Genomic DNA, 8,939 nt, shown 5'->3' with positions numbered 1-8,939 from the left:
TGTGTGTGTGTGTGTGTGTGTGTGTGTGTGGTGTCTGTCGTATTTGGTGGGGGAGACTCCAGATCTGCTCTGCCACCCCAGCTGTTATCACAGATCCGTGCGCTTTATACGCATGTGCCTCCCGCGTCCTGTCCGTCTTACATAACACATCCAGTGCAGCAGAGGACACGAGAAAATGCGACCCCAGCCCTCCCAGCCGAAATCGGGCGAAGGGGTAGAAGGTCAGGAAGTGTCCCTTGGTGTTGTCCTTCAGGGACGTGGCTCCGGTGGGGGGAAAGGAGAGGGGGAGGAGGGTTTTCTTCAAGTGGCTCCTCTCTGACTTGAAAGCATCTAAGTAGAAAGGACTGCAGGAACTAGTCCTCTCTAATGGGAAAGCTTTTACATGCCACGCCAAGGAAAAGTGGGTACTTTAACCGCAGGAGTGCAGAGAAGAGAGAGGGTCCTTAATAGAGACGCTCGCAGGAAATGGGCAGTCATACGTGCGGGGTAGGGGGCAGTAGGGATGGCTTCGAGGGGACCGCAGGACTCCCTTGATAGTAGATCGGTTTCACTGGAGGGTTTAGGACACCTGTAATGGTTGAGAATTCGCACAGGAAGCAGAGTGTGCAACTGACATTGCAAAAGCCCTATTCTCTGCACAGTTACTTGGGCCTAAAATGAACATAAAAAGGCTTGTTTCCGGTACTTTCATTATAATGGAAAATTTGAACTGATTTTCCTCCTTCCTTTTTTTGCCGTGTTAAAAATAATTCAGTTGACTTCCAAATTGTTATTGGTACTCTTCCCCCACCCCCAAAGGCTAGACCTGGGTCAGGCAGGAGAGAACTGTGTTTTTCTAGCATACCCAGAGCCCTGGTCAAGGGCTATTGATTTTTCTCTTCAGTACAGTTGTTTCTTTTGTAGTGCCTAATCAAGCCCAGAAATTACTTGAAATATTAATTAAGTTTGCTATGATCTGTCCTCCTAGAAAAAAACAGTTTAACTTTATTAGAAACGTTTTCTCTAGTGATGTAGTAATGTTTGGTGCTGTTTGTCTTTGAGGAAATCAAGTTATTTAAAATATTTGCACCTATGTGTTATATGTACTTAAATATATATTACATATATCATATATATAGCACATATATATTAGAATTTGTGAATGTCTTGTGCTTATTCTCCATATAACAGTGCCAAAGCAAAAATTTACCCAAGAAGATTGTATAATAAATAGACTGGTTTTGATTTTTAGGGTATAGGCGAAATAATTTATCAAGACAGAAATGCCCTCCACCTGAGTAGAAAGGATATCATTTTCATTATTCAGACAAAATTCCTGTGGAACACTAAGAAGTCATGGTACCAGATGAAAACTGCATTTTTATTTTAAGGTGAAAGGGATTTACCTGTATCTCCTTAATGACAGTGTGCTTCAAGTGTCATAATCCCTTTTGACCACTAGGTTTGAAATGCAGTATATTTCTTAAATATAGGAAAATGTTGTATTATAGTGGTGAAGCTGTTAGAAAATTGTCTGAGTTTCTTGCTATGAACATCGGTCAGGTATAAAACAAAATCTGCTTGTTGGCACCTATATTTCTGTGATGGTGATTGTATTTTATGTAGTTGACTTTATTAGAGACTGCTTTTATTTATATAAGGGCATTTATGATTAAACCAATGTGAAATTAATTTGGGTGTAATTTGGGGCATGATAATATATTAATGATGCTACAAATTAAGATGTAACTGATTTTCAACTGGTTAGATCCTTGTAGCAGTCTTTGGAAAGATACCATTAGAGTAGATAAAACGTGTTTATATGTCTCTTAAACATGGAACATAAAAGTGAATTTACTGTGTATATTATCACGTAATGAGATCATGTTATTTGACTACCTTGAAAGATTAGCCAGCAAAATCTTTTGATTGATCAGGCTCCTTTTACGTGAGATGTGTTGATAAATGTTCTTGTTACTATGAAAACAAAACAGAAGCAACATGTTTGCAGGTGTTCCTTGTGGAATAATGGTACATGTGTCTGCTTGAGGTTTTGGCGCTTTGTCACTATTCAGAAAATCAGGCTGAATCTTTTATGCTGATTCAATCAAAATGAAGAATCTTTAAGAATTTGCCAATTTTTTTTTTAAGCAGGGTTTATTTCAGCAGTAGCAGCTACAAATTACATGTACTCTTTCTGTGTTGGTTTTAGATTTTTGAATTATTAGTACTTAGCTGAAATTAATCAGAAAGCTTCAACATAGGAAAAATAGTTTTAAAGACCTATAGAAAATGTAATTTAGCGAGGAAAGTGTAATCCATTAGCATGGGGAATATTGATAACCTGATGTGGTAAATATTATAATAAGGGGAAAGTGGCTAAGATCAACTGGATGGATGGTTGTGCATCCAACTAATTACCTATGTCTGTTAAACATGATTTTCACATTTGGGTTCATAGCCAGCCTCAGCAGTACTCTCTGTAGGTCCTGTAGGTGGAGAAATGGTTCACAATTTAAATTTCCACCTGAAGCTTCCAGTGATATGCTTCTGGTTAATGTATTTATATATTAATTCATTGTGAATCCATAGTTTGGCTAAAACTTGGTATGTAAGTATTGTGCTTTTTCAACTGATATTAGAAAAAGGAGCAGAGGTAGTTTGCTAAGTCAACTCAGCGGACTTCAGATTTCATAAGGAACAGACCATGTGTATGGCTTTGCTGTAACCACAGAGGCAGAGTCTTCATTAATCTTGAGTAAAACTGCAGTGAATCTTAAGTCAGTGAGTCAGTCTTCTTAATGTTCGAAGCTGTGGATGAACATAGAGGATGGAGGGAAAATGGGAAACTTTATGGAAATAATATTGTGCTTATTTGAAGGAAATTGTGTAAGTCATGTAATTTTCTGCTTGTTCCTGGTATTTGATCACAATCAAAAGCATTGCTTTCTATATGCTGTTTATGACAAAGTTAATAAAAAGGGAGGTTATAGATCAGTATTTGTAGCTATGAGATAGCTCTAAGTAATTTGGAAAAATATTTCAGCATTTCATCTATTGCTGTGAAGCAACACCAGGTCTTTGTGTACAGGGGGAGGACACAGCTTACTTGATCTGTGAAATCTTTGGTTTCTGAGGTAGATCATGGATACTAGCATTAATATAGACCTAGGACTATACTGTTTTAACCACTACATTTAGAATAGAATCAGAACTGCTTGATAATTTGTGTCATTTATTGTTCTGGGTCAAATAATGAGCCACTAATCTTAACATATACTTTCATTGCCCATCACTTGACATGTGACATGTATTAACTGTCATGTGATCTTACAAGTGTCCATAACTTTAGATTTCCTAACAGCTACAAATTTGGAATCTAACCATTTGATGTATTTGAGGAAACTGCTTGCTTTGGAGAGAAGCAATGAATGAAGGATTAGGCTCCAAATTTGTAGCTTTGGAAAGAAGCAATGAAAGTGATGTTTGTGTGCCTGAAGACAGTTCTGGGCAGAAAGCAGGTGGGGTTTGACCTGCTCCTTTGGTAACAAGATGGTTGGATGTAAAGTCAGGAAGTATTCAGGGCCCTCCAGTGTTTTGCCTTGTCATTCACTTAAAATCCTAGCCCTTTCTTTAGAGTATTATGACAGTTTTATGACAGGTGCCCTGGTTGTCTTGATCAGTTGCAACTTATTCATCCATTCATTCAACAAGTATATACTAGGAGTCAGACCTTGTGCTGGATACCAAAGGTATAATGATGAACCAGATCACAAAAGGAGCTTGATCTGTTGGGGCTGACCGGTCCTAATCATTAGGTCTGTTATAAATGCTATGGAAGAAACATAAAGGAATGTGTAACAAGAGGTCTGTCATCCCTGTCTGGGAGTGAGGAGGCGATCTCTCTGAGGAGGTGATATTTGAGCTGAGACTGCAGAACAAATAAGAGGAGAAAAAGATAGATGGGGAGAGGGAAATATCCTTCAATGAAGGAACAATGCAAATGAACCGAGGTTGGGGGATATACAGTGTTTTGATGAGTTAGAAGCAGGCCAGTGGGGCTGGAGGGCGGGTAACAGGAGAGGTAATGCAAGATGAGTTCAGAATATGTGGGCAGGTTGATTACATGAATGATTGTCCTTCTTGGCATAAATAGAGACTGTCCTTGGCAAATCCAGGCATATGATGAACCTACCATTGGCCATGTTAGAGACTTTCATTGGAGAGGGAATTTGGGAGGCAGGGCCTAGAACCTGGAGAAGGCTTGTGTGTAACCTGTGTCTTTTCATAGTACCTCCATATAAATGACTCTCCTGGAAATTTGTTATAATTTTATATGCTGACTTCAGTTTGAGGGGGTTAGTTGTATGAAAACTAACAGATTTTTTTTTTTTAAGGAATAAGTAGTTTGTTTTAAAATATACTTGTTTGGGGCTCCAGTTAACTAATTGGCTGGCATCATTGATTCAGTTAATGAATAACTGCAAATTCAAAAGTCTTTACAAGGTCACTGTGTGAAGTAACCGATTAATCTTTAGAGCTCTGCATGAGCTGGATCTACTATGATTTTAAATAGCTACTAAAACATTCATTTTCCCAGGTAATTTTTCTACATGTTTGCAAACTTTAGAAATTTTGGAGAAATTTGGATCTGATTTTTTTTTTTTTTTTGCTTTCTGTGTGATGAGTGGTCAGTGTAATACTTACAAGAGAATATGAAGGCAAAGAGGTTCTTAAAATACAACATTCTTTTATGTAGTCTTGGACTCATGTTCCCTTTTGTCAGCTGTATCATTTAATTATTTGCTTCCTGTTTTAAAATTTATATAATGTAAAAAATTTTATTTAGGTGGTAGAAAGAGTCAGTATTTGGAGATATTCCAAGCTTGGTCTATGGAGTCATACTGGAGATCAGAATGAATAACTGAGAAATAGAAAGACAAAGATCCCTGACTGCAAGAATTGTACAGTCTAGAGAAGACAGATGGTTTCTAAGTAAACTTTATTAAGCTTACAAGTGAAAGCAATGTATGAATGGAAGCACTTTTTTTATTTTCCCCCAGCAGGAAAGATTAGAAAATATTTTTGGGAGGATATGATTTTTAATTGGGGCCTTGGAAAATTGGGTAGGATTTCAGTAAACAAAAGGGGAAGGGAAAGGCCCAGCATAATTTGATCTGGAGTTCCGGGGCAGAGTTAAAGTACTGGGAGAAAAAGAATAAGGTGAGCCTGGAAAGACACATTGGTTCCAGATCTGTGGGGCTCTACAGCCCTTCTGAGCTGGATTTCACTTAGGTTTTTGAGCAGAGGAGTGATACTATGATGTATATGTTTTAGAAAGATGATAAGGGTATATGGGATGGATATCTTGGTAGCTGAGAGGCAGTAAAATTGTTGTAATGGTCCAAAGAGAAGTAACAAAGATTGACACTACTGCCTAACAATATGATTCTGTCATCCTGTTAATGGACATCTGAAAAGCACCTTGTAAAATAGTAACAAGAGTGATTAAAATATTTTGATAAAAATGACCCAATAGGTATGACAGATTGTCAGTTTGAACTACATTTTAAATACAGCACTGCATTATTATTTTAACCTCCTGTAAAACTTTTTGCTCCAGAAAATACTCATAAATACTAATAGTTAAAGTTCACCAACTTATGAAAATGGTTATAACTGAGAATTACAAACTATTTATGTTTTTAGGTATAAGTATTTAAGAAATAAATAGATGATTCATTTCATGGTTCGTTAGAATACTGCTTTTAAATTTTATTTATTTATTTTTTGGCTGTATTCTTTGCTGCATAGATTTTTCACTAGTTGTGAGTAGGGGCTACTTTCTAGTTATGGTGTGTGGGCTTCTCATTGAGATGGCTTCTCTTTTTGCTCTTGGGTGCGAGGGCTCAGTAGTTGCGGCTCCTGGGCTCTAGAACACAAGCTCAGTAATTGTAGCACATGGCACATGGGCTTAGGTGCTCTGCAGCATGTGGGATCTTCCTGGACCAGGGATCAAACCCGTGTCTCCCGCATTGGCAGGAGGACTCCTTGCCACTGAGCCACCAGGGAAACCCTAAAATACTGCTTTTTCATTGATAACTTTTATACCTAATTCACAGCAATACTGGACAGGTAGCCTAGTGCAGTGTGTTTGAAAGGCAGTGTTTTTTTTTTTTTTTTTTTCTTGACAGATTTATTTGGTGGTTTTATTTTCTCTGAAAAAGAAAGCAGGAGGTCTCTGAAACTTATTATTTGCACTATGGCAGATTCACTACATTTCAGAAGCTCAACAGAAAGATGGGACTTTTGAAACTAGGCAATAAGTAAATGTAGACACACCCTCATTTGTATTTGCTTGGGGATCTGTAGGCATGCATATGTGTATGGGCATGCAAGTGCACAAACACCCTAATCTTAGAAAATCATATGTGTACAGTGAGAAGGAAAATTTGATACTTAGAATGCAGTGTAGTAATTCTCATCCTGATAGTTGCAGAGAGTATTTCTTTTAAAATGGAGATTAGGTCTAATTCCATATAAAGAAGATTATAGGAAAGGTAATTTAAATTGTAAGTAGCTTTGTTCACTAAAATGCTAGATTCATTTGAAACAGTGTTTTATTTCTTTTGGAAGCCAGACAACTAGTTTAATAGTGTACATATGAAACACTAATTTGGTTTGTTAATTGGATGCAATTAAACTGAGGTTATTTTATACTGCTTAATTGTCTGAAAATTACATGCATTGCCATGCCTGTGTAATGTGAGGCAAAAACTGGGGGGTTAGTGGGAGCCGGGGCAGAGGACTTAAAGTCTAGTTGTGTCTTTGCAATTAACTTTTTGTAAAAACTTGGAAATGGGTCATTTTATACTCTGGACTTGATTTGGAAATGGAAAAGATGGGAACAGATGGCTTCTAAAGGCTCTTCCAACTCATATTTTATCAGTTTATAAATTCTTTGTAGTTATAGAGAATGCAGTGTCATTATATTCTGTAATTATGGTATTACAGGGATGAACCAAACACTTTAAAAAATCAGCCCAGTGCCAATTTAGCAAATCCGTTAGAAGGAAGGGAATTTAGGTTTTTAAGAACACTTACTCTGTGCAGGCTTCAATGCAGGCACACTCCTCATGGTTACACTTAACGAAACCGAGACTCAGAAAGGGTAAGTGGTTTTGCAAGGGTGCTCTGATAGTTGGTGGTGAAGCTGGATCTGAACTCAGGGCCGTTTGGCTCCAACAACCTGTGGTCTTTTCACCATTCCACACCACATAAGCTAGTGTTTGCACATCAACATTATTTCAAAAATTTAAAGAAATCATCAACCATTTTGTCTCTTTATTGCATTGTTCTCCCCAGTAGTTTATACACATCTGCCAGTGGGATACCCAGGTAGCCTAGGGGTTAAGAACCTGGTTTGAGGGCAGCTATCCTTGTGGCTCAGCTGGTAAAGAATCCACTTGCAATGTGGGAGACCTGAGTTCAATCCCTGGGCTGGGACCATCCCCTGGAGAAGGGAAAAGCTCCGCTCTACAGTATTCTGGAGAATTCCATGGACTTTATAGTCCATGGGGTCTCAAAGAGTCGGACATGATCGAGCGACTTTCACTTCACTTCACTTCAGACCTGGGTGAATTCCAGTTCCACGACCAGCTCGGGGAATTTAGGAAGGCCAGCTAGTCTCTTTGCAATTACAAAATGAGAATGGTAATCTCTGTTTAAGGGTCATTGTGAAATTTTTATGAGAATGTGGACATTGGTATCAATGAAAGTGAAAGTGTTAGTCGCTCAGTCCTGTCCAACTCTTTGTGACCCCATGGACTATAGCCCACCAGGCTCCTCTGTCTATGGAATTCCCCAGGCAAGAATATTGGAGCCGATTGCCATTCCCTTCTCCACAATACACAGTAAACACTTGATACCTCGTAGCTATGATTGGGGCTTTCCAGGTGGCTCAGTGGTAAAGAATCCTCCTGCTAATACAGGAGACACAGGTTTGATCCCTGATTTGGGAAGATCCCCTAGAGGAGGAAATGGCAATCCATTCCACTATTCTTACCTGAATAATCCCATGAACAGAGGAAACCTAGGGGGGCTGCAGTCCACGGGGTCTCAAAGAGTCAGACACAAATTAGTGACTGAGCATGCACACACGCAGGCAAGATTATTGTTAAGAAGGGGTATGTGTTAGTTGCTCATCTGACTCTGCGACCCCATGAACTGTAGCCTCCCGGACTCCTCCATCCATGGGATTTTGCAGGCAAGAATACCGGAGTGGGTTGCCATTTCCTTCTTCAAAGAAGGGGTTAGATCAAAAGAAAAGACAATAAAATTCTTAGACTTTGATTGAAATGGTTTAAGAAGTGATGTCAGAAGACACTTGTTTCTTCATAATTAACAAATGGAAATAGCAATTAAAATTTGGGATATTTCTCCTTTAACTCAGCCAGTGCTACACTAGTGAAGTGGACTAAATTATGTGGTTCTCTGTGTATCATCCTTCTTGAGTTTTTGATCTAAAAATAGCCTTTGGGGCCAGAATTACCCAACTTGAACTTCTCCATAAATTGCAAGAGCCAGAGAACCAGTGTTTACTCCTGGGGCCTTGAGCTTTCTTAGGAGACCAGCTAAAGTGTTTATGAGACTGCTGACTTTTAAACAAACATTTATTAATTCAACAAAAATTTATTAGGCACCTACTCTGGAAAAAGTGCTGTACTGTACACTGGGGATTCATCAGTGAACAAAATAGTAAAAAAAAAAAATTCCTGTCCTCATGGTGTTTATATTCTAGTGGACTAATTTAGAAACTTTTTATGGTATTCGGCCATTGTACTACTTTCTAATGTTTTTAGGAATCTCTGCTTTTATATTGAGTCACTCCATCCAAATAACAGTTAAAGAAACATTGTAAAATCTTACTAAATCAGTAATGAAAACATCCCATTTTATAT

The 8,939-nt window shown here is 38.3% G+C and overlaps 1 protein-coding gene across 10 annotated transcripts in view; it reads left to right on the top strand.

The window, feature by feature from the left end:
- Positions 1–8,939, top strand: part of HIVEP2 (human immunodeficiency virus type I enhancer binding protein 2) — a 222,470-nt gene that overhangs the window by 3,134 nt on the left and 210,397 nt on the right. For 2 of the 10 annotated variants that reach the window (XM_010851448.1, XM_010851450.1), the window contains exon 1: positions 7–221. The exons of the other annotated variants lie outside the window; for them this stretch is intronic. The gene's annotated coding sequence lies outside the window, so the exon portion shown is untranslated. Of the gene's footprint in view, positions 1–6; positions 222–8,939 lie in introns of those variants that run through there. 10 annotated transcript variants of the gene reach the window in all.

Source organism: Bison bison, unplaced genomic scaffold (assembly GCF_000754665.1).
Source record: "Bison bison bison isolate TAMUID 2011002044 unplaced genomic scaffold, Bison_UMD1.0 scf7180017864303, whole genome shotgun sequence".
NCBI lineage: Eukaryota > Metazoa > Chordata > Mammalia > Artiodactyla > Bovidae > Bison > Bison bison.
The sequence above is the reverse complement of the archived record's forward strand: the minus strand, read 5'-3'. Positions and strand labels throughout refer to the sequence as shown.